Here is a 22,830-nt window from a genome sequence, read left to right as displayed (position 1 = left end):
AACGAAAGTGAAAACAATAATATTTAATGATAGAAAATTAATAAGACAAAATTATATGACAAACTCGCTCGATCGTTATCTCACTCTAAACACTCTCTCTCTCTCTCTCTCTCTCTCTCTCTCTCTCTCTCTCTCTCTCTCTCTCTCTCTCTCTCTCTCTCTCTACACTCGCCACTCGACCTCTCGCACGCACTGCCCTGCATCTCAATCCCCGAAAACGATCTCGCCACACACACACACACACTCATTCATACCGATAACATGGACACGCACTCCTTAAGATCTATACATAGTTCGTAGAACCCACGAGTCAAGGATCCTACATTTTTACTTTGCATAAAGACACGCAACTTCAGCCAATAACGGAATGATTCAATCTCGGATGGCTTGCTGCCGCGTTCCTTTCGAATTCCTGTCAGGGGACAAGTTTCAAGGCACGTATTTATTACGCCACATGATTAAAAGCGAACGCGATTATAATTTACAGCGTGAAAAACGCCGGGATTTGTGAGACGACCCGATATATATTGTATTGAAAGCTGTCGCTTGCGTATCGATCCTCGATCGAGGCTTTTCAACGCGGCTCGGATCTCGAAGAGCGTCGAGTCGGCTTTTCGTGGCAACGAAGCTCGAAGTCTCGAACGCCGCTAATTAGTGGGAACATCGGGAAACGCCGGGGAAAATGCTGGAAACGCGAGAAACAACGGGACACACACGCCGCGGCTCGACTCGGCTAGAACACACCGGTATGGCACCACGGCCCGGAGAAACCGACAGCCACGAAATCCGTTGTCATCGATCGCCGGCATTGTCTGCCGCCATTGTTTGGCGGCTCGCGCATCGCTGATAAGGACGACGAGCGATTCGCGTTCCCCTGCCGCTATCTTCCCGCGGGGGCGGACGGCGAGACGGGGATTTCTTTGTTTCCGCGACGGCTCGTCGATCGGCCGCTCGATTTCCCAGAAAAAAATCGGGGAAAAACGTTGCCGCAAATCGCTCGGCCTCAACATTGAATCAACTCGCTGCGGTCTCGCCAGGAAAAATTTTTTTTGAGGAAGATCCACGATTTCAACTCTCCGCGAGCGGAAATCGTTTTCAGCGTACTTTTTCATGGCTCGGATGTATTGTCTACTGAAAAAGAATTATGTACATGAAGAAAATATTTGTTTGATATTTTTCCGAGTAAAATTGTTTGTCGGCTGTGCAAGTTAGTTTGTACAGCTAATATTTTAACTACAAAACCGAGCAACGAACGTGTTAATTCGTGCCCGCAGATTGTGTAGCTATTGTTATTAATATGTGAGCTGGTTCCGGGGCGAAAGAAAGCGGGGATCGAGTGCCCCCGCGAAAAGTTAGGTCCCGTGCGCGCGCGGGACTCACGATAATTCAAATTCCACGTTAACTCGGTTTGTAACACGCCCGCGTGAATTCTCGTCGGGGAACTTCCGGGGGCAACTTCGAATCGAACGATACACGGACACACACAAATTTGTGCACGAAGCGAAAGAAAAAGAGAAAGAGAGAGAGGGAGTCGCTCTCGGGTTAATTAACATCCTCGCAGACGAGTAAAATCGATGGGGCAAATTCACCAATGAAAAAGCGATTCTACTCCTCCCGACGTCGTCGTCGACGACGTCGCGTGCGCGCTCGTCGGTGTCGTTAAAAAATGAATCAGCCGGCGAGCGAGCGCGGAGCGTATTCGGGCTAATTGGGGATAATCCAGCAGCCTCTCTTTTTTTCCCCGGCGACGACGTCCGTTTCGATGTTTTCGTTTATGCGACATGCGCGCGTACAGACGGCGAGGGGTTTTCCTTTCCGACCGGGACACGCTGTTTTCCCGAGACCGAGCGGCTGCGTCATCGGTGAGAATCGCGCGCTCGAGGAAACAACAGCTTTTTCTGAAATTTTTTATATTTTCGATATAGGCCCACATAAGAAGGGTCACTTATTTAAGAGGGTAGACTCGTTTCTACGATTGCAAGGGTGCGGGATGCGCCATCTAATTTCTCGATAATGCAAACAAAAGCGCTAGGTAAAGGATCAATCTAGGCTGAAATCGCTCTTAAAAGTGCTACTTTTACGTTTACGAGGCATAATTTTAATCAGAAGCATAGAGTTGCATATATGTAGCTATTTTCATGAAGCTGCGACAGCTACGTGTTGCCCAATAACGCTAGTTACTTATTATTAATAATGAAAAATCCCATCTTTGCGTTATCGAGACTTAAGAAGGCGCAGCCTGCACCCTTGCAATTCTGTAACAGAGAGTCTACACGACTGGTTCTTAACCGGTGTTCCGCGAGCTTTCTGCCAGAGTTGGACATTAATCGATCAAAATTTTAATCATGATTGATTGATTAATGAAAATTGATTAAAAAAAGAAATCATCGAAAAATCGACGGTTCATTCAATCGATTGATGAAGTTAATCGTCAATCGTTGATTAAAAGAAGAAATCATCGGAAAAATAACATGAAAGCACGTAAACCGAGTTTTTATTATATATAGACCAAATGACAATACACCAAAATTCAGTTTACATTTGTTTCAGTATTCATACAGTTTGTATTAATCGTTAATCGCAATTAACAAATAAAGTAGAAATTTAATCGTTAACCGCATTTAACGATTAATAAGTATTTAATCGTTAACCGAATTTTTTTTAACGATTAATAAGCTAGGAGATTAATTGTTAATTGCGATTAATGATTGAAGTAGAGATTTATTCGACAATCGTTGATTAAATTTTTGCCCAACTCTGCTTTTTGCAAATGTTCCGCGAAATATATTAAATATATCTAATAATTTTCTAAGATATATTTATTTCTACGGGGTATGTTTTTGTTTGTTTTTTAGATCATTAATTTTGGTGTTCCGCAAATTTTCATATAATCACAAGTGTTGCCTGGCTTCAAAAAGGTTCAGAACCACTGGTCTACACCCTTAAGCTTACGAAAAGTCCGAGTTTTAACGTACTTCGTGACAGGAAAATTGTTGAATGTGCTCCACCTATTTTCTGGAAACGGCCCACTGTGCGTCGTCGGTTGCATAAACACGACACGCGCGAATGATTCGAGTGAACCGCGGAGCGGCTCGCCACAGGCATGAAAAATTAATGTATCGCAACATCTTGATAATACCATTCTTATTATAGACATAGGCGAGGGTAGGAACACTGGCACCTGGCCAGATTAAACACATCTGATCGGCCGTCGTTCGAAATAGAAGATCCCCAAGAGGTGGAAATAGCCGAAAGTCTTCTAACTTGCTGATCCACCGATTCCCCGTTGATTCAGAGAAGTTGTCCAACTTTCGCGTGAGAGCGTCTAACGAAGGGATCCATTCGATTCTACAAATTTCGACGTTCGACCTGTTCGCAGGAATCACTCTGTTGCGTTTCGGACATGCTCGTAGAATTTCGATGTTCGATCCACGTCGAATAAGGTTCGGGACGCAAAGGGAATAGCGCCAAGTAGTCTGGCCATGTTGTCTGGTATCGACTTGCGCTCCGAAGGGTCACCCACTACCCCTTCGAACTACCCCCCGGCTAGCCAAGCTGTTCAGTCGATCGGGGATGCTCGAATTTCGGACCGCCCCACTCCTGACATACGATTCTACATCTTTGAAGATGTGTCTGCGAAAGAATTTGCACGATTCTACAATTTCAAGTATTTTCACTAGAAAAAATTATTATATTGAATAGTCCAAATAACAGGAAATGTATGTGCAAAACCTTGATGCAAAACAACAGTCGAATCTCTGTAGAAAAATTTCGAAAAACCTCTTCGAGGTCCCCGGTATTTAACATTGAAAATACGTCTGCGAAAGAATTTGTACAATTCCACAATTTCAAGCATTTTCACTTTAAAAAATTATATTGAATAGTCCAAATAATAGGAAATGTATGTGCAAAACCTCGATGCAAAACAGTCGTCGGATCTCTGTAGAAAAATTTCGAAAGACCTCCTCGAGGTCCCCGTTATTCAACATTGAACACTTGTCTGCGAAAGAAGTTGTACAATTCCACAATTTCAAGCATTTTCACTTTAAAAAATTATATTGAATAGTCCAAATAATAGGAAATGTATGTGCAAAACCTCGATGCAAAACAGTCGTCGGATCTCTGTAGAAAAATTTCGAAAGACCTCTTCGAGGTCCCTGTTATTTAACATTGAAAATACGTCTGCGAAAGAATTTGTACAATTCCACAATTTCAAGCATTTTCACTTTAAAAAATTATATTGAATAGTCCAAATAATAGGAAATGTATGTGCAAAACCTTGATGCAAAACAGTCGCCGGATCTCTGCAGAAAAATTTCGAAAGACCTACAGAATGGCACTTTAGGCCAGAAGACCTCGTGGTCCTCATTATTTAAGGAAGACAGCAAGGCTTCTTTTTAAAAGACAATAGAGAAGGCAATAATGGTCAAAAATGTCGGAAAGCGACGTCCACCCTAATTCTCGCTATACAGCAAGCGAAGGGTGTTCTGACGTCACGTGCAGTGACGTCCCCGGTAGCAAACACCAGTGAAGGCTGTCAGGAGTCGCTCCGACGATCTCCCGTTGCGGCAGTCGAGCAACGATCGAGTGTTTGCCATTTTGCTTCGACCCGAGGACGTCTGGTGGGTCGAGGTTCGCGGGGGTTGGTTTCTCTTGCCAATGCAGTGGCCACCACCAGTCATCGAGCGAAATAGTCGCGAGTGGCTGAGGTAGAATCGTGTAGCACGCCGAAGAACTTTGCAAGCAGCGAATTTGCTATTAGTTTCAGGGTGGAAACTGGGGCGTCGTCTACCAAAGACGTAAATTCGGAAACCACTCCGAATGACTGTTCGAATCGGATTCTCCTATTTCTCTTTGGAATTTTGGTGAACGAGAGCCGTTTTCGCGAATGCATCGATTTTCCTTTCCCCTTTGGAATTTTTGCAATGGGAGCCCGTTCGAATGGATAAACTCGGTCGAATTTCGTTTTCCGGGTTGGTACAAATACACGGCGATATTTTCTCCGTGTCAGACTGTACACCGCCTATTCTTCCACGTTCCCCGTTGAACGGCGTGCTCGAAGGGAAACTGCGTTAGCCTGTCGGATGGTCCGATATTGCGGCAATTTGATGGCGTGCGCGTCGTTCGGGCTTCGCCGACAGTCCCAGTTTATAGCGGCTTCCCCATGGAAATTTAATACAATTAATTACCGGCGATCGATGGCTCAATTTCCAAAGGGCGTCCCATTGACTAACGCGATTATTAATGCGTCATAATGCCATAGTTTGTACGCCGCGGAATATTTACATAATCAAGTTTAGCCTGGCTCCGATAAACATTCATCGGGAGGCTCGCACACTGTCCACGATATTCATAGATATTACGTGTGCAAATAAGTTCCTTTCCCTTTATTTTCTACCGTCATAACTTCTGACTGAGCTCAGGATCTAGGGCTTCCAATACGTGGCGTAGAAAATTAAAAGGACAGTGCTCACAGCAGAAATAAGAGAAAAAGATGAAGAGAGAATAATAAAGTTAAAAGAAACAAGAAAAGAAATTCAGTAGACAAAGGGAGGAAATACAATTCGGCACTATCTAACTTGATCTCCAATAAAGACTACAACTCGATTCTGGTGAAGAGAGAAACAATTCTTCACAAATGGATTTCCAGGGAACACAAGTATCACGCCGAGAAAGAATAACAAGCGAAGACAGATAAAAATGATGGGGTTCTTAAATGTTATGCTATGCACATACGATTTTTACCGCAAATTGTACCAAATGAATTCTACCATTTTCCACGGAATTTCGAGATTGTCAGATGACCGCGTTAAATTCGATGTGACTCTTGGTCGCCGTCACAAAGGAGACCGCCGAGTATCGGTTTGCGGAACCAGATAGATCCACTGGAATATCGTTAACGCGGGACGTGAGAAATCGTTGAGAGAGAAGAGCAGGAGGATCGAGCAGCTTGCGGGAAACCCTCAAGGCTGTCGTGGTAGGTAGGGAACGTGGAACGGTAAGCTGCGACCTAACCGTTTGCCATGCAAATTCGCAGTGGCCGTCAAGGCAAGCCCGGCTCTGGCTCCCCCTTTGTTTTTATTTTCCGCTTTCCCGTGATCCCCGAATGGGGTTGCGTGGGCGCCACTACGACTGTCTCTCTCTCTTTTTCTCTCTCTAGCCCCAAACTCCTTTTGGTAACCTTCCAACAGAACTTCCGGACCCTTGGCTGAAGTTCAACGCGACGAGTCGCGTTTCGCAGCGCTCGAGACTCGACGTGCACGCATCCACCACCCTCGATAGCTGAAAATAATCTTCCCCGGCGAGACAATCGACGTTTCCCTGTCGATAAGCGGCGATAACGCGAGGAACGAACGCTGGGAGTCTTCCTGGCACCGAACACGATCATTCCGGACCATCCTGTTCACATGAATCCTGTCATGATACGGCAGAGAATTTTTACGTCTCATTTTTAATTCCGAACTACTGTAACGAGAAAATTGATTTGAATCACGGTGTGTTAATATTTCAGAACCGTCTTCCGTTCGTTTTTCCGTCGCAGGAACGCGAGTTATATGGTAGCGGATTGCAGCCGGTTCAGTTTCGCGACGCTCGGCTTTTAAGCTCGATAGATCGCGGAAATCTCGTCGAAGCGAAAGGAATCGAGGTTCGAAGAGCGGGCAGGTTCGTTCCGAGCGTAATTCGAATTCTCGCGGAGAGCTCGGCCTCGTAAAAAGCTGCAGTAAAGTGGCTTCCATGGCCGCTACACCGAAACGGATCGTAAAGCGTCCGATCGTCTTCCGGGGACCGCATAACCTAGGGAGCTAGAAGAGGAGGAAGTTAGCTCGTCGACGAGCGAGGGAAGAAAGACGCTCTCGGACGAAGGAGTTGGTCGATAATTGCCTCATCGATGTGTAAAGACGTTCTCATTCTCTCTCAAGAGAGAGAAAGAGAGGGGGAGGAGGTCGAAGAAAAATCGAGAAAGAATGGCGATCATAAAAATTCATTCCGACGGAAGGAACGAGTTAGCATCGGCGAGGCGCGAAAACGTAAGCGATAACGAAGGATAAAATGGATGAAACGGATGGAGAACGGAGGCGAGATCGTAGAAAGTATGGAGGGGAGCGGGACGGAATGGAAATCAGCCGCGTGGACACCGTGTTTTACGGACTTTATTAATTCTTAGCTTCCTAATTGGATTACCCTCGAATTAATTGGCGCGATTAAACGGTCGCACTCGACTCGCGTCGTCGTCCGGACGAAACTCGCGGAAATTTGTTCGACGCGGTTCGACTCTTTTTGACGAACAACTCCCGACGAAAACCCTTTTACCTTTGCCGACCGAGAACTCGCATTCCCGCGAGACGTTTGCTTTTCCAAAGCTGCAGCTTTGTACACCGGAACGTGGCTGAAACTTGTCCATCGTCGAACGTGATTTTTAATTGCGCCTTTCCGGACCGCGTTTACGCGTTTAATCGATCCATCCGACTCCCGGAAAAATCGTGACGCTGCAAATACTCGGGTTATTATCTCGTTGTTCTAGCTGGAAAATCCTCATTGTTATTATTATTCGCTTCGGGGATGCTCGTTCAAGCCGATCGTCGACGATAGGACACGTCTGTTACCGAACGAACGCACGTGCCTGTGCAGACGTAAAAAAAAAAACATTTGCAAAACTGGGACAGACATCATTGACGAGTGCTTTTTGCTCCGGGAACGCTTCCGATTGCCTTCAGGAGCTGCGCTCCGAGCCAAATGGCGGCGCGGCAGGGCCGTAGATGAACGGAGCTTGTTCGACCTTGCAAATAAAAGAACAGCTTTCGTGCCCGAGGCGATTCCGAGTTGAAACAGTTTTAATTAAATAATAAATTCGTTTTTACCATTTCGAATGAGACTTTAAAATTTACTGGCTCTCCGATAAATGAGAGGCTACTAAATAAATTAGTGTGTCAAGAGCAGAAATGTACCAAAAAACACAAAAACTATTTTTCGAGTCTCCTGGAAAAAAAACCTTGTCGAAGTTGTTGAGACCCGGCTCGCGGATCTCCACCGATCTCTTTGTGGGTACTGTCGGGAAGCAAGGCGGACAGAAGAGTCCTGTAAAGATCGCTCGGTTCACGGGTTTTTCCGAGGTTGCATGGGCACTAGGGGAACACGGAAGAAGGTCAAAAGGGGGCCGGAAACTACCGGCGAGCGAAAAGAAACTCGCGATCGCGTCCGTGCGACAGAATCTCGCGAGTGCTCGTCTTCCGGTTCGCGTGGCGCACTCGAAATCTGGGTTACTCACGTCGGATGGCTTGTTTCGCCTTCGTCTTCGAGGAAAATCGATTCCGTCGCGCTGCCAGCCCGCGTTTCCGCTCGACGACGAACGCGTTTGTTCGAAATCGCGATCGCTATCGATCCTTCGGAACGAGATCGAACGTTTGCTGGCATGGAGACACTATTCTTGCAATAATCAACGTCAGTGGACTCGAGCGGATGACCGGCGCCTCCTATCTTTATCAGGCTCTCGACGGATTCGTGTTAGCTCGTTCTATGATGTAGGTTGTTCGATCTCAAAATATAATTTCTCTGGAAATTATTTTGTTGGATGATTGCGGCATTTCTATTCATTTTTATACACGTCCGTTTGGAACTGACTGGTCTATTATAAAAACCAGGCACCAAAAATTACAGTTATTCTAAAATTTTCTGCTGAGGAAAACTGTTTCAATCGCTCAAAGCAGTTATCGATGAGAGAAGTTCATTTCGATTGTTCATAACAGTTATCGATGATCGAATTTCTTTTCACTTGTTCGTAATAATTATTGATGATAAAATTCATTTTGGTTGCTTATTTAATTATTGAGTTGTCCACTCTTTTTCGGATGGAGCAAGCCGGTGAAGTTCATTGAGAAGGTTTCGTACAACAAGACGAATCAACAGACTATAAGAACAACACAAAATCTGTTTTTGTTTGTCACATTAAATTTTGATTGTAGCAATTAATTTTACGTATACAAAATTTATGAAATAATAGACTGCCCACCATTTGGAAGTTGTACTATTTAATAATAACTATTACAAATTTCCTTCATCGACAACTGTTATGAGCGACCGAAATAAACTTCTCCCATCGATAACTGCTATGAGCGATCGAAACCAATTTCAAGAGAAAAACCAGAGAAAAAATTTTCGTTTACATATAATCCTTATTTGTAACCAATACGATTTTTTTCTTATTGGTTATAACAGTTATGGTCCTTGATAAAAACGTATTGTTAGCAGTGTTAAATCTTTCTAAATTGTTACCACTGTTCAAACACACTCCTCCCAATTTTAACAGACTCTATTCCGCAGCTAACTGATCAGTGATATTTTACGAATGAATAAATGAATACTCCCATCGATCACTTGATATTGGAGCCCGAGATAATTTGAAGTTTAAAAGGAAGATTTCGTGGCGAGGTTCGAGGAAAGTTGCAAGATCGTGGCACGAGAGTGATCGATGCCGGAAAGCAGCGATCTGTCGTCGACGTTGTGGTCGTTAAGATGAATCGGGAACACGGTGGGTCGACGGTGACTATAAACGGCAGGGTTGTCGCGTCCAGTCTAGTCCAGTCGACTCGCGAAACGCGTCCACTTTCTCTATCCACTTCGACTAGGAAGTCGTAAATCCCCTTTACTATTTACATCACCGTATCTGGCCTGGCGCGCGATGCAACCGCGTGCCTAATCTTTTATGCAACGCGCGACGAGAACACGCGCGCACACGCCGCCGAAACCCGTTCCGAAGCCGAATAGTTGACAACCTTTTAAAAGGAACGAACCCCGCGCGAAATCAAACCTGCGGTCGATTAACCCTGTTCCATGATTGCGAATCAACTCTCATCTATACAGGGTGTCCCTAAATTCGTGGCATTCGATCGAGGCAAAACCGGGAAGCTTCGAAGTCGATAAAATTATTTTAATATTTTTTCAGTTCATTTATTCGTGTTCATTGAAACATTTAGAACGAATTCTCCATCATTATTTTGGCTATGACTGGTTATCTAAGCTTAATAAAGACGTTGGAGTCCAGTGCCGGCGACAGTACCAGGACAGCCAGCTATTATAGTCGGGAAAAAGCGGAGAACCGTGCACGTGGGCGAACCAGAATGGGCTCGGTTTCTTGTTGAGCATGATTTGCGTGCCACGTGTCTTCATAAACACTCTTGTCCGGCGCCTTTCCCTTTATTGCATAGATTAGGCCTGACATCTGGCGATTGGCCCCTGGGGGCACGAGAAGGCGTGGCATCGGTGCTCTCGATTTCGACGGGGCACCAGTGGGCGTGGCCTCGTCCCTCTCGATTTCGACGGAGCCAATCCACCCGTTTCCCTTTTCATTTGAGTATAATTAGCAAACGCCAAATGCAGCCAAGGGGTTTCAATGAAAAGAGCGTCGCGTGATCCGCGTAACGATCCGTCCTCCGCCGTGTTCGATCAGGAACAAGACGCGGTAATGTTAATTAGCCGGGGAACAATAATACGCCCTGAACAAATATTCTCGCGTCCGTACAAATAATCGTGGATAATAGCCGGTTTCGCTGGACGCACGGCCCACGGTGTAATTACGTTATTAATTATTGTCGAATATTCTCTCTGCCTTTCGTAGCGGCTCCGCGTGGGTCGCGATTAGCTGGCAATCGACGTGCGCAAGGTTTATTTGCACGGACACAGAAGCGTGTGTCGCCGTTCGATCGTTTCGATCGCGTGCACGGGTTTTTAACCGATCGAGTGGCCTGCGTCGCGCTGTTCACGTGTCGCCACGAGTGGTCGCGCCTCGGGTCGCGATGCTCCGTTGAGGGCGCCATCGAATTCTGGAATAACACTTCGATCCACGTGCGCATTAATTATTAGACTGCGCATTTTACGGCAGGGAAAATTCATTTTTCCGTGCCGTCTATCTCTAGTAATTCACACAGGATACGTTTATTTTCACGAATATCCGCAATTTATTGTCACACCTGTACATTTCCGTCGTGGCCTTTCCAGCATCGAAATAGAACATCGTGTAACGAGCACCGATGTGTGGCAACATGTCACCGTCCAGATTTGTTATTGTGTTGGCAACACACGTTACGGTGGTGACCGAGCGGGAGATGCGGTAACAAATGCGGACACAGCTTTATATGGGATGTAACCAGCGCGATCACGCCACTCGACGCTATTTTAGCAGATTTTCCAAGCATTCGCGGCATTTCGAACGGTTAAACACGTCTCGGTAACGTTTCATCGCCACGCTCGATTAAATCGAAGCGGCAAACGACTACGAACCTTTTCCGGATGGCTCGGGAAGATCGTGTCCTTGCCAATTATCCCGCTCCAGGGAACGACACCGAGCGTCGCAAACGGAATCTGTAGAAGGACCCGCGCGGAGAAATATCGAACTAACCACGTGGCGGATAGAAAGAGAGAGAGAGAGACGAGAGTAGCCGCACTCGTCCGCCCATAAAAGTCGACGACGACGGTGTTCGATCTCGCCGGAACCACCGATAACGTTCTTAGCCTCGACATAAACGCCATGTCAATTACCGGCTAGCCTAGCCGGATAATATACCCGACAAAAGTCGGCCGAGACGTTATTCCGTTACCCAACATTTATCCGACGTGGCGTAACGATCGCGAACGCTTTGGCCGCTCACCTTTAATACGCTTCGACTCCGCTGAAACTGCGGGTTCAGGATTCCGGTCCTTTCCAGAGGTAGTTGTCCTTTCTACAGCTCGGAGAATGTAGGCACCAGAAAAATTGTAGTTGCTTTGCTTCTATTCTATCACGAGGGCCACGAAACCACGCCCACCTTCGGTACACCACGCCTACGCAGGGAAGATCCCACCTATCTGGGGCCACATACCGGTCTACTTTGAATATTCCACGCCTACTTAGGATTGTCTACAGCTATTTGTGGCAGGTGTAATTAGAACAGTCCCCGTCTACTTAGTCCAATCTCCGCCCACTTCCAGAGTAAAGCGGATTGACTTCTAAGCTTTGCACGCAAAATAATTTGCCCACTCATAAGCACGATACATACGTATCAGAATCAAGGTGCCTCGCGACGCCATCGTCGATGCACGTCGGAGAGCTCCTGGGACGAACCTATAATTACATATTCGGGTTTAATCGCGCTTGATCACGAGAGGACCGATAGTACGTCGATCCCGGTTCGATCGCGCCTGTCCCTCGGGTTCTTGAACGACGTCGGGACACGTCCTGGGAATAATTAGACGGTGACAGTAATGGTTCCCGGCTTTTTTGTTGCAACGTAACGAGTGGAGAAAAGTGGCGTGTCTAGCAGCGCGGCGCGTCGAATAAAATTTTCAAGCGTATCGTGCCCGGAGAATAATGGAGAACGGACGAGAGGAGCTGTTGATGGCGGTTCGACGCAACGCGGCTGACGTAGAGCCAGCCGCGATGCGCGAGCTTTAACCTCTTGACCCCGACATCCAAGCGGCGCGGCAGCGGAATGCTTTCGCGTGCCACTTAATTTCGTACACGTCGAGACTGCGAATCATGTCAACGAGCTCTTCCTCTTTTCAGAGGACCGACGCAGCTGGAGAAGTGTTAGAGTACCGTAATTTTGGAACAGAGAGGTACGATCCGTCTAGTTAACACGTCGAAACGTTCATTTCGAGCCTGAATCCGTCCAGGGTTTGCGAGAGCATTGAACGTGGAAAAAGATCGAAACTAATTTCCCCCGGAGATCTCATTCCCCGGAGGGAACGAGACCGCGAGTTCCGAATTACGTGTCTCGCCGGTTTGAAGAATAGCACGCGGGGAGCAGCGTTCGCAACAAGTTTTTCCCGAATTGATTTATGCTTCTGTTCCGAGCGCAGCTTCGCGCAGGATTCTCTCTTTCCAGGATATCTGGGGGGGCACCGTCCACCGCAGTGCGTACCCGACTTGCCAATACCAGTCGTGAAAGCCAAGTTTTCTTTCGGAGAAACGAGCGAAGTTCCGTCCAAGGATCGTGGAGAACGCCTGCGAGCGCGCTCGCCCTCTCGACGTCCCCCGGAGCTGTAATTTATCGGGTACGTCGTTCCGCGAAGAATAACGCGCGAAAGAGAATGTCGCAAGGTCTTAGGCTTCGGACGCTCTCGGATCTTGGCCAATTAGATCCAGAAATTTGAACCTCGGCCAAATATTTAATGTCACGGCTGCGCCGCTCGAACAGTCCTCTTCTCTAGGCGACTACGATCTCGACTATCGAAACCGAGTACTCGTACTCGGCGATCTGCGAGAAACATCCCGCGAGGAGCTCTCGGTCTTCCACGCGAAAACCTGAATGTAATTACTTTGGCTGTGGCAGAGAGTTTCGAGCCAGTGTCTCCTTCTCTCTTTCTATCTCGTCTTTCCGTTTCGACGACGCGACGACGACGACGACGACGAACGAGAGCGTGCACGGCACCGGAGAAATCCCCGATGAAAATCTTTTAATGTAGCCTGTGTGGCCGCGGACCGCTCAGCGGAGCAATACGCCGCAGACTTTTTCATTCTTCGCCGACAAAGAGGTCGCGCGCTCTGCATGCACCGTCTGCCATTCCCTGCAACTTCGCATAGATGCGAGCTGCAACAGACCCGGTGGAGCGCACCAACCTCGGGAAAATCATCTCGCCGTTGTCTCCCAGACGCCCACGGGAGACCCGTCGACTCGCATCTAGGCGATCACTAGCTGTCCGACTTCGACTTCCACGGGACTTCGCGACACAATGGCGTCCAGTCCCTTGACGGTACGGAACTCCCGACGAAATTACCAAATTCCGGTAAAAATAGGACACTCACCTCTATCGATTTTATCAAATAAGGTGGAGCGGGGCAAGTGCGTTAATTGGTTATTTTTATTATAATATGAACGAAATTTCTCTAGCTTGTATTTATTAATTAGTATATATGTTAGTATGAACTATTCGACATAGATGTCGCCCCAGAATAAAGGTGTTTTCCTCGCTTAAATCAACCAATGCCGTACAGTCACGTGCGAGGTACACGTACAACTTTAAGGTTACCCTACGTGCAATAGTTTACAAGTTATTAATATATTCTGTGTTGTTATTTTAGATAGGTACAACAAATATTGATGTAGGTTTACATTAAATAAACCGTTTTCATTGTATTTTTTAAAATTTATTGAGAAAAACACTAACAAGATGATCTTGCCCCGTAAATATTACTACACGGGTAACTATACAACTAAACAATATATTTAATGCAATAAAAAGCATTTTGTAGCAGGCTTGTTAATCATTCTTTTCTTGTCCCGTAGCACTTGAAACAAGGTTTGAAAGCATTTTTAACTCTCAGAGATGCACTTGCCCCATTTTCAGAGCAAGTGCGTAGTAGTTGACACTTTTTACAATATCCTATCAAAATGATAATTTTCAAGCAAAATTAGAATCTTACATAATGCTAATTCATCAGTAATAACTGTGGCAAGAGTTTGATACCAACACCGTCAAGCTTTTACATACCAGACTGAAATTACATCGGTTTAAAGTCCAACATTGTAAAAACTAGGGCGCACTTACTCAACTCCACCTTAAACATTTTAGGACGGGACATTACGGACAGAAGTGTACGAGTAGATTTTTCAGTCCCTTCAAAATGCCGCTGCCTTTTTGTTGAACGCGATTTTTCAGCGAACCCTTCCGCCGGGCCCGATCGCATTCGTCGAATAATGCCACGGAATAGTTTGATTCGATTTGGCGCGCAGGGAATGCTCTAATCACGATCTCGTTACATCGAGTTCCAATGTTATCGTATTCCAGGAAAACTATGGCGATGGGCTGGCTCGATACCGTTCTACACTACTGGCAGCCGAGCGGCGCGCCGTGGTCCGTGTGTCCGCGTTTTACGTTGTCCGTGCACCATGCGGCAAGCGAAAATTCGATTTGCTACGCGGCGTTTCCGGAACTTTTCGCGCGCTATTTTTTACCATTTTTCCCCCGTGGCTCGCCAGTCACATATCGCGTCGAAAACATTCGGGAACTGTATTTTACCAGGCAGGCACCAATTTTTGAAAATTCTATAAAGTATCGGTGTTCTCGCGAAGTCTTTCGATTTTCATGAAACTTTCACAAAGGTACTTTGAATGCTTGGTGGCTTTGGCGTGCTTAGCTCAATGACGAAACGGATGAAGATTATTTTCATTTCTGCAGAGAAAATCGTAGACAAGTTGTTGCGAGTGCTCTGACTTTCAAGTTGAATTATTGAAGGATCAAAACGGTTTAAAGCGTCTGGCTCTCGTTAAATATTATACATCGGCGGACAGGAAAGGAACGGAGGAAAAGGAGATAGCGGGTCCGAGACTTCCGTTGCGAAGGAAGTTTTTGGTCGAACGAGTTACGCCGGTGATTGCGTCACGAGACCGTTTCATCCCTTTCATCTTGTCTCCTCGTCCGCCGGCGTCGTTGTGTCTCGGCGAGTCCTCTCGAGCTCTCTTCCCCGACGAGACTGTTTTTCAGGTTCACCGACGGGAACAGAGAGAAGGAGAGGAAGAGAGAGGGAGGGGAAACGAAGAGGGGCCACGAGATTCTCGACATTTCCGCGACATAATTTTCCTCGCGTGCACCTTGCATCCACCGGACTCTTTTTCTTCGCCGGAGCTCCTTTTTTTCCCTCTCCTATGGTTTTAATCTGCGGCCGCGTATTCTGGCCGCCTTTTCGGCCCGTTGTCCTCGTGTTAATCGATAGCATCGTTGCGTTCCCCTTACCCCTTGTCTACCTGCTTCTCTTTTCATCGAACGGTTTCTTTTGCGTACCGTCATCTTCATTATAGCCAGGCAGGACCATACAGAATTTGTGTAGCGTGTCGACTGAGTGGATCGTAGTTGATAATGTTTGACGAAGTATTTGTGGGCAGTGTGTGGCGTGGTGTTGGGTTACCATGTAGTCTGAAGGTGAATTATTGTATCATTCGTTTCACAAGCCTACCATTGATGAACAAAGAATATATATATAAAAAAAAAACATTTTAAAAACTACGCTTATATTAAAATGCACTAAAAAGGAGAAAATAATTATTTTCCTGGTTCTCCATAAAATACTGAATCCAGTTGAATGATTAATAATATTTTTCCACAAAATTTTAAGCAATTAGTTCAAAATGTCTTCTGTTATAAAATTAGTGTCGGAATAGATAGGAAAATTTAATATAAATTTAAATATAAATCACGACATTAGTGACTATAAATAAAATCGTGGAGTGCCCACGAAGATTACGTCAAAATAGTTTAGCGCTCCACGATTTATTTATAGTCATATAATATGTACTATGTAAATCTATATCTATTATGCAAATGTAATAGCATATCTATTATATAAATATAATGTCATGATTCTATTTAAATTTTTATATCTGTTCCGACACTAATTTTATAACGCAAGAAATTTTGAACTAATTGCTAACATTTTGGAGATACATAAATATTATTAATCATTTAACTGGATTCGGTATTGTATGGAAAAAATTATTTTCTCCTTTTTAGTGCATTTTTATAGAATGCGTGGTTTTTAAGAAGTTTTTTTATATATTTTATTTTCTACTTTAATTGTAGACATTTAATTATTGAAGACGTTTAAAATTCGATTACAAGATTTGACGCACACATTGTACAACAACACGGCAAGTTAATATAAGCGTGGTAATAAAAAGTGAGACAGTAGCAATCTAGCGGCGCGACTAGGAAGAAGCGCTGCCGCAGTAGAATGGGTCCGCACAGGTCAGACGCAGGGGTCCATGTCGTTTTAGCAGTTCGAAAGTTAAAATACACAGAAATAAATCGAAATTTGTATTGAACATTTAATCTACAGGAAGCATAGGATTTTCAATAATTGTACTGAACCGCAAGGAAGCTTAAAACTAATCTTTTTACGTAATAAAATTAGAGATCGTGGTATTGGATACACGTGACATAGGGATAATCCCAAACGAAATGATTAGATTACTGTGCTGACTGGTCGATTCGCCAAATCCTCAGCCATGGCTTTAATAAATGTTTCGGCGAATTTACAAGAAAACTGACTAGACGCAATTTAAAGCAATAGTGCTCGCCATCTTGCTCCCACCCCTACTTCCGCGACGACAGCGTTCCCCGCGTTGGATTAACTTTTATATCACGGGAGGAGAATTCTCGTCCGGATTCCAGCACGCCTGCTCGATTCGCGTGCACACACGCGCCTCCAGGACACAGGGAAGAAACATAATTTAGTCCCCGAGAATAAAAGTACGAGGCGCCCTCGCGCGTTTGCACCGGGGCTCAAAGCGGTTCCGACCCGCTCGTTCTCATTTCGTCGGCGAAGCCGCGCGGAGTTGAACGGGCGACAAGTCACAGCACGGTTGTAATTGCGAATCGGCCGTGCCCGGGAACTGGTTCGTCAGGGAAATGCAAATTCTCGGGGCCGTTGTTGCTCGCGCTGATGCGAACGATCGACCGAGTTTACACGGATGATCGAAGCGCGGACGTACGCGCGCCACGCTTCCCGAAAATCTGATTACGCAGACTTGCCGGTGAATTCGATCCTTCGGTATTTCTTGGCTGGACGAGCTTGAAAGCCCAGGCTATGAATCTCTCTCGGCTTTTAACGCGTGCCTTGCAGAATGGTAATCCTATGAATATTCCCGAAAATCAAAAGAATTTCATTATCATCTTAAAAGATAAGATATACCTTCAAATATTCCTGATCGACCAGTGTGCGGATAGGATTTTCGGAATTTCGACTTCCCCCATTTTGTTCTCGAATTGCTACGTTGCTTCTCGCGTTCCTCCGTTGCGTCGCGGTTTCGTTTCGTTTCGATCGGCGCCTGCGGCTATTTTCCAGCCGAAATTCAAAGACAGAGACCGACCAACCAGCGAGAGAACAGAGGAGAACCAAAGGTGAAAGAGAAAAAGAGGAGGCGAGAGGGAGACGCGAGGAGGAAGTAAATAAGCGCGTGTACCGAGCAGCCGATGACCTACTATTGACGCTTTTGTGGCGCTGCTTTAGCTACGTTCCGGCACAATGGAAAATGTAGCAACTCGAAACGGGTCTGAAAAGAGGGAACGGCGCAAGAGAGAGAGGGAGAGAGAAAGAAAAGGGAAGGGGGAACCGGGGGCGGGGAACAGGAGAGAGGGAGACGCGGCGCGCGCGTTCTTTCTTCGACGACGAAAAACTGTGTCGCTCATTGTCGACCGGTATCCATCGCGGAACAATCGCGATAATGAGAAAGCTACGCAGCCGAAGAGTTTCGCTCTTTCCCGCTCTTTCTCTAAAAAAAACCCCCCGCCCCCGCGCCAACCGTCGCAGTCGGGGGGAGAAGTTTCTTGCGCACAGGTTTCGGTCCCGAGGCTTCTCGCGTCTCTCTGCCACCGCCCCCTTCGACCGCAGCCCGCGACGACACAGCCAGCTCCTGTTCCTTTTGTCCGCTCCATACATCAGGGTTCGCGATCTCCATCGACCGCGCTATGTCCTAGACTCCGCTTGGCCATCAGACGGGCAACCGCGCAAATAACATTTTAGCGACCTTGGTTCGACACTGGGGCCACGCCGATGACGCCAGAGAACGTAAGGACAAATCTTGCGACTGAAGATCGTCGGCTCTTTCTTTAGGAAGTAGGCGTGGCCTCGTTGCTCTCGATTACGAGTCAAGAGATGCAACAATCTATGATTAGCTGTTCTAAAATTCCTGTGGCCCCTGGAAAATCTAGCTTGGAAGTCCCCAGTCTCAATTTCTGCGTCCACGTTTCCCCGAGTAGGCGTGGCCTTGTTGCTCTCGATTGCGAGTCAAGGTAGTACTCCATAGAACAATCTAGCTAAAATTATTCTGTTCCCTGAAAGATCTAGTTTGGAAGTCCTCAGTCTCAATTTCTGCGTCCACGTTCCCCCAGGTAGGCGTGGCCTCGTTGCTCTCGATTGCGAGTCAAGGTAGTACTCCATAGAGCAATCTAGCTAAAATTATTCTGTTCCCTGGAAGATCTAGCTTGGAAGTCCTCAGTCTCAATTTCTGCGTCCACGTTCCCCCAGGTAGGCGTGGCCTCGTTGCTCTCGATTGCGAGTCATGGTAGTGCTCCATAGAACAATCTATGGATTTTCTAGTCTAAAATTACTGTGTCCCTGGAAAATCTAGCTTGGAAGTCCTCAGTCTCAATTTCTGCGTCCACGTTGCCCCGAGTAGGCGTGGCCTCGTTGCTCTCGATTTCGTCAGAGCCAGGCCAGTTGCTCACAGGACAGTCCACGTTTGCTGAACGTCTGATTTCGCCGGTACTTTGAAATTCAAATGCGTCCTCCGCGACGTCTTAATTTACCGTCAGGATTAAACGAACTAGCAACGGGTTCGAGTGGGAATCGAACAAGAACCACTCACGCTATTCTCGTCCGCCAGATCACTCAATGTCAAACAGACTCCGTGACCTAGGTCCCGAGGAGCTTCTCTTTCGACCGCGACAAGCTCGATCGAGCTGGAGCAAAATGAACTCGCTCTCCCGTTTCCCGCCCAGCCACGGGGAATGTAGTCGAGCGGTTTACTCGTCGTCGTCGTTTATTTCCGGCGTCATCCTAAACAGCCAGACGCCCCGCAATGATTCAATCAACCGCGAACGAGCTTACTGCGCCAATCCGACGGTTTTATTGTCCTACCGCGAAGGTGGCGGAACATGAAACTTAACGGTCGCGTTGTTCTTGGCGGGATTCTCTTGCCAGGATTCTCCGGTTGATTAATGGCCTAGTGCTGCCATAAACGCCGACAGATTCCTCGTGCGTGCGAAAACCGTTCTCGTTACGCTTGCTAATAGTGTTGCACGCGCGGCGAAATCCCACGGCCGTGTGGTGCTACGGAAAATCGCGACACGCTCCAGTGGATCTCGAGCGATCGTCCTCGCTCCCTTTGCCGAACGCTTCCGCCATTTTATATTCGATACTTGAGGCCGATCGTGGCGGAAGTAAAACTCTCGTGCCTTCATTACTGCTTCGAGGTCGTTCACAGTTTCGAAAAGAATTTTAATTTGCACGAACTCTTTCGTGCTTCATAGAGGTCATAGCCATACTAGTCTAAATCTCTGAAAATTCCAAGAGGAACTCGGTGGTGAGAGAACGTTTCCTTCAGCTGGGAGACATGCATATCAAATAGACGCGTTGATTTATATGAAATTCACGCGGCAGGTCTCCGGATAATATTTGACGCGCGTCTCCCTCGACCAGGTGAGAACCCTCGATGCTGGAGGGTCGAAGCGCGCTTTTTCCCCAACTTCGAGGGTAGTTTTTCTCGCCCGTTAACACGCATGATCGCCGACAGAATAATAAATAATCACGGTCGGTGTGAACACAGTTGCCCGGTGTTTTTCATTCGGGTTTCGCGCTGGCCTGAGAATACCGGCATCGAACTGCATGTCCCGTGGTTTTCCTAAAACGAGCATCGCCCGCCACGCTATGTTTAGTATTATAGAAACGGACATAGCAGGCTGAAACGGACCCGCGTCATCTGGCTAAACTTGGAACTTAGACTTCGCGTCTGGCCCGCGTTGAACGTCGTTGCCTCCACTTCAGAAAGAGACAGAGAGCGAATATCGTCGTTCCATCTTTCCTCGGTTTATATAAGCCTTAAACGCGATGCCGATATTTTTGGGACGTCACTCTTCTTCCGATAACGCCTGTAACCGTGCAATTCGATTCGACGAGACTTCGGGTTACCTGTTGCGGCCGCCTCGTCGAAAATACCGTCGACGGGTCCGCGTCGTATACGTCGCGTCCGGAAGATCGATCGTGTTTATTTATTCATTCTCTCCCGAGCGTATTTTTCAAGAATTCCGATCAGTCAACAAATCGTTGTTCAGAGTCGATTCACATCCGTCAGGAATGAATCGTGGTCAACTGTGACGATGCTCGAAACGTTTTCATTAAAAGATCCATCAGCAGACTTTCTCGTTTTGTGTGCACGGGATCTCCGTAAGGCGAAACGGTTTTGTTGCCGGATAAAAACGGATTGATTCTCGTTTTTATCGGGCGTCGTTACGTCGAAGTAGGACAGCTTTGTCATGGTTAGATCGCGGATTTCGCGTTTGTGAGAAAAGTGAGTAGGCGAAGTCTTTAAACAGTGTTTACTAGAATGTCGTCCGTAAGAAGAATCGAGGTTTCCGAGCTCGAGACCGGACTGCGTCCGAAAATTCCGCTGACCGGCCTTAGGCAAAGCCCACGAAGGAAGAGAGCGGCGGCCAAAGTCGCCGAATGGTACGGATTTAGCCGCCATCTGGTCCAGTCCGTTCTCTTGGTTCTGCGGGCGAACCACCGCCGATAGCATTCGAAATAGGCGCGCGAAAGCGAGCGAGTGAGTGAGTGAGTGAGAGAGAGAGAGAGAGAGAGAGAGAAGTTCACCGTCGTGAAAAAAACGTGCGTCCGGCGAATTAGCATCGGCCGCGAAGAACAACGACGATTACACAGAGATTCGCCGGGTGATCGCGGCACGCGATCGCGAGGGATCAAAGCGAGCCAGCCTTGTTCACGGTGCAGGAAAAAAGATGAACGAGCGTGCCGCGCGAGAGATCGACTCCAGGTACGCACGAAAGCGGATATCTCGCGGCACGCAACGACGAGCCTCGAGTGCCGCGGAACCCGGCAGAAATCTTCTGCGAAGGTCACGCGACAGGAAAAACGTAATTGAAGGTGCCGGTGGCAATGGCCGATGGCGGCCTGGGACCTCAAACGTGCTCAGACGTGCTCAAAGCGTGGCAAATTCGCGTTTTTGGTGATTGAACCGAGTGAAAAACGACTGTTACCGGGTTGGAGGCTCGGTTGATCGGGGGACTTCTAAACCAGTACAAACACCCGCCAACCGACACGGACGTGATTGAAGGTGTCCCGATGCCGATGGACAACGGAAGCAACAGCGGCAAATCCGCGTTCTCGAAGATCTGTGCACCGAATGGGAACGAATTCTCAGTTATCGAGTTGGAGGCTTGGTAGATCGAAGGGGACTTCTACAAACACCGGCCAACCGACAGAGCATTCTTAGAACGCCACGATTTATTGACTCGTTAGGTCAGAGCCAAATTTCGAACAGTCAACACATCCCTACCACAACAAAGTACCAATAGAGACCACTGTCAACATACGCCGATTAATAGAACAGTCTCACAGCCGGGTAGGAATCGACACAATCTATACTTTCACACAATTACAATCTCCGTAGAGCATTCAACGTCACTCAACTGTCTCATTCAAGGAAAACATCGCAGATTTCGAAACGGGTAACCACCAACGTCCCTGAAATCGTATGGATGTACCGTGTCTGTTTGCGAATTAATGTATACATTTACGAGAGCGAGGGACAGCGATTTCGACAATTACCTGGGAAATGCGGGGAAAAATGTTTGAGGTCGTCGCGGTTAGGTCGTGAAAGCGGACGAGCGACGTGGCCCGGAGTGGCGGCATACTATCCGCGAGGCAAAGTTCCACAAACTTGAGAGAGAAACGACTTCGCGCAGAGGGTGGACGATAAGATTGCGCGGAGAACAACCCGTGGCACGACCACGCCGCACAACTCCGACATACTGCGCATAGCGTGGAATATTAAACGATCGCGATGAAATTCTAAGAAGAGAATCGTTGTTCGCCGCGTTCCTCGGCGATCCTGCCACACGAACGATCCCACTTTCCGAGGGGAGAAGTTCAAAAATCGAGAGAGACGCGTGTTCGAACAGTCTCGAACTGGGGCTCGAACTCTCGGACGTTTGCATAATCCCAAAACAATTTCCAACTGTCACGATCTTGATACTCTTCTGAAACTATTTGCAGCGCACTCCGATCGATAACGGTACATTCTTAGATTGGTGCGTGTGGTACGCTCGTAGCACACGACTTTGAAGCAT

General features: G+C 47.0%; 1 protein-coding gene across 4 annotated transcripts in view; it reads right to left on the bottom strand.

Moving 5' to 3' along the window:
• Positions 1-22,830, bottom strand: part of Msi (RNA-binding protein musashi) — a 154,784-nt gene that overhangs the window by 84,177 nt on the left and 47,777 nt on the right. The gene's annotated exons all lie outside the window — the stretch shown is intronic.

This window comes from Lasioglossum baleicum, chromosome 14 (assembly GCF_051020765.1).
Source record: "Lasioglossum baleicum chromosome 14, iyLasBale1, whole genome shotgun sequence".
Taxonomy (NCBI): domain Eukaryota; kingdom Metazoa; phylum Arthropoda; class Insecta; order Hymenoptera; family Halictidae; genus Lasioglossum; species Lasioglossum baleicum.
Note: the sequence above shows the minus strand (reverse complement) of the source record. Positions and strands in the feature narration are given on the sequence as shown.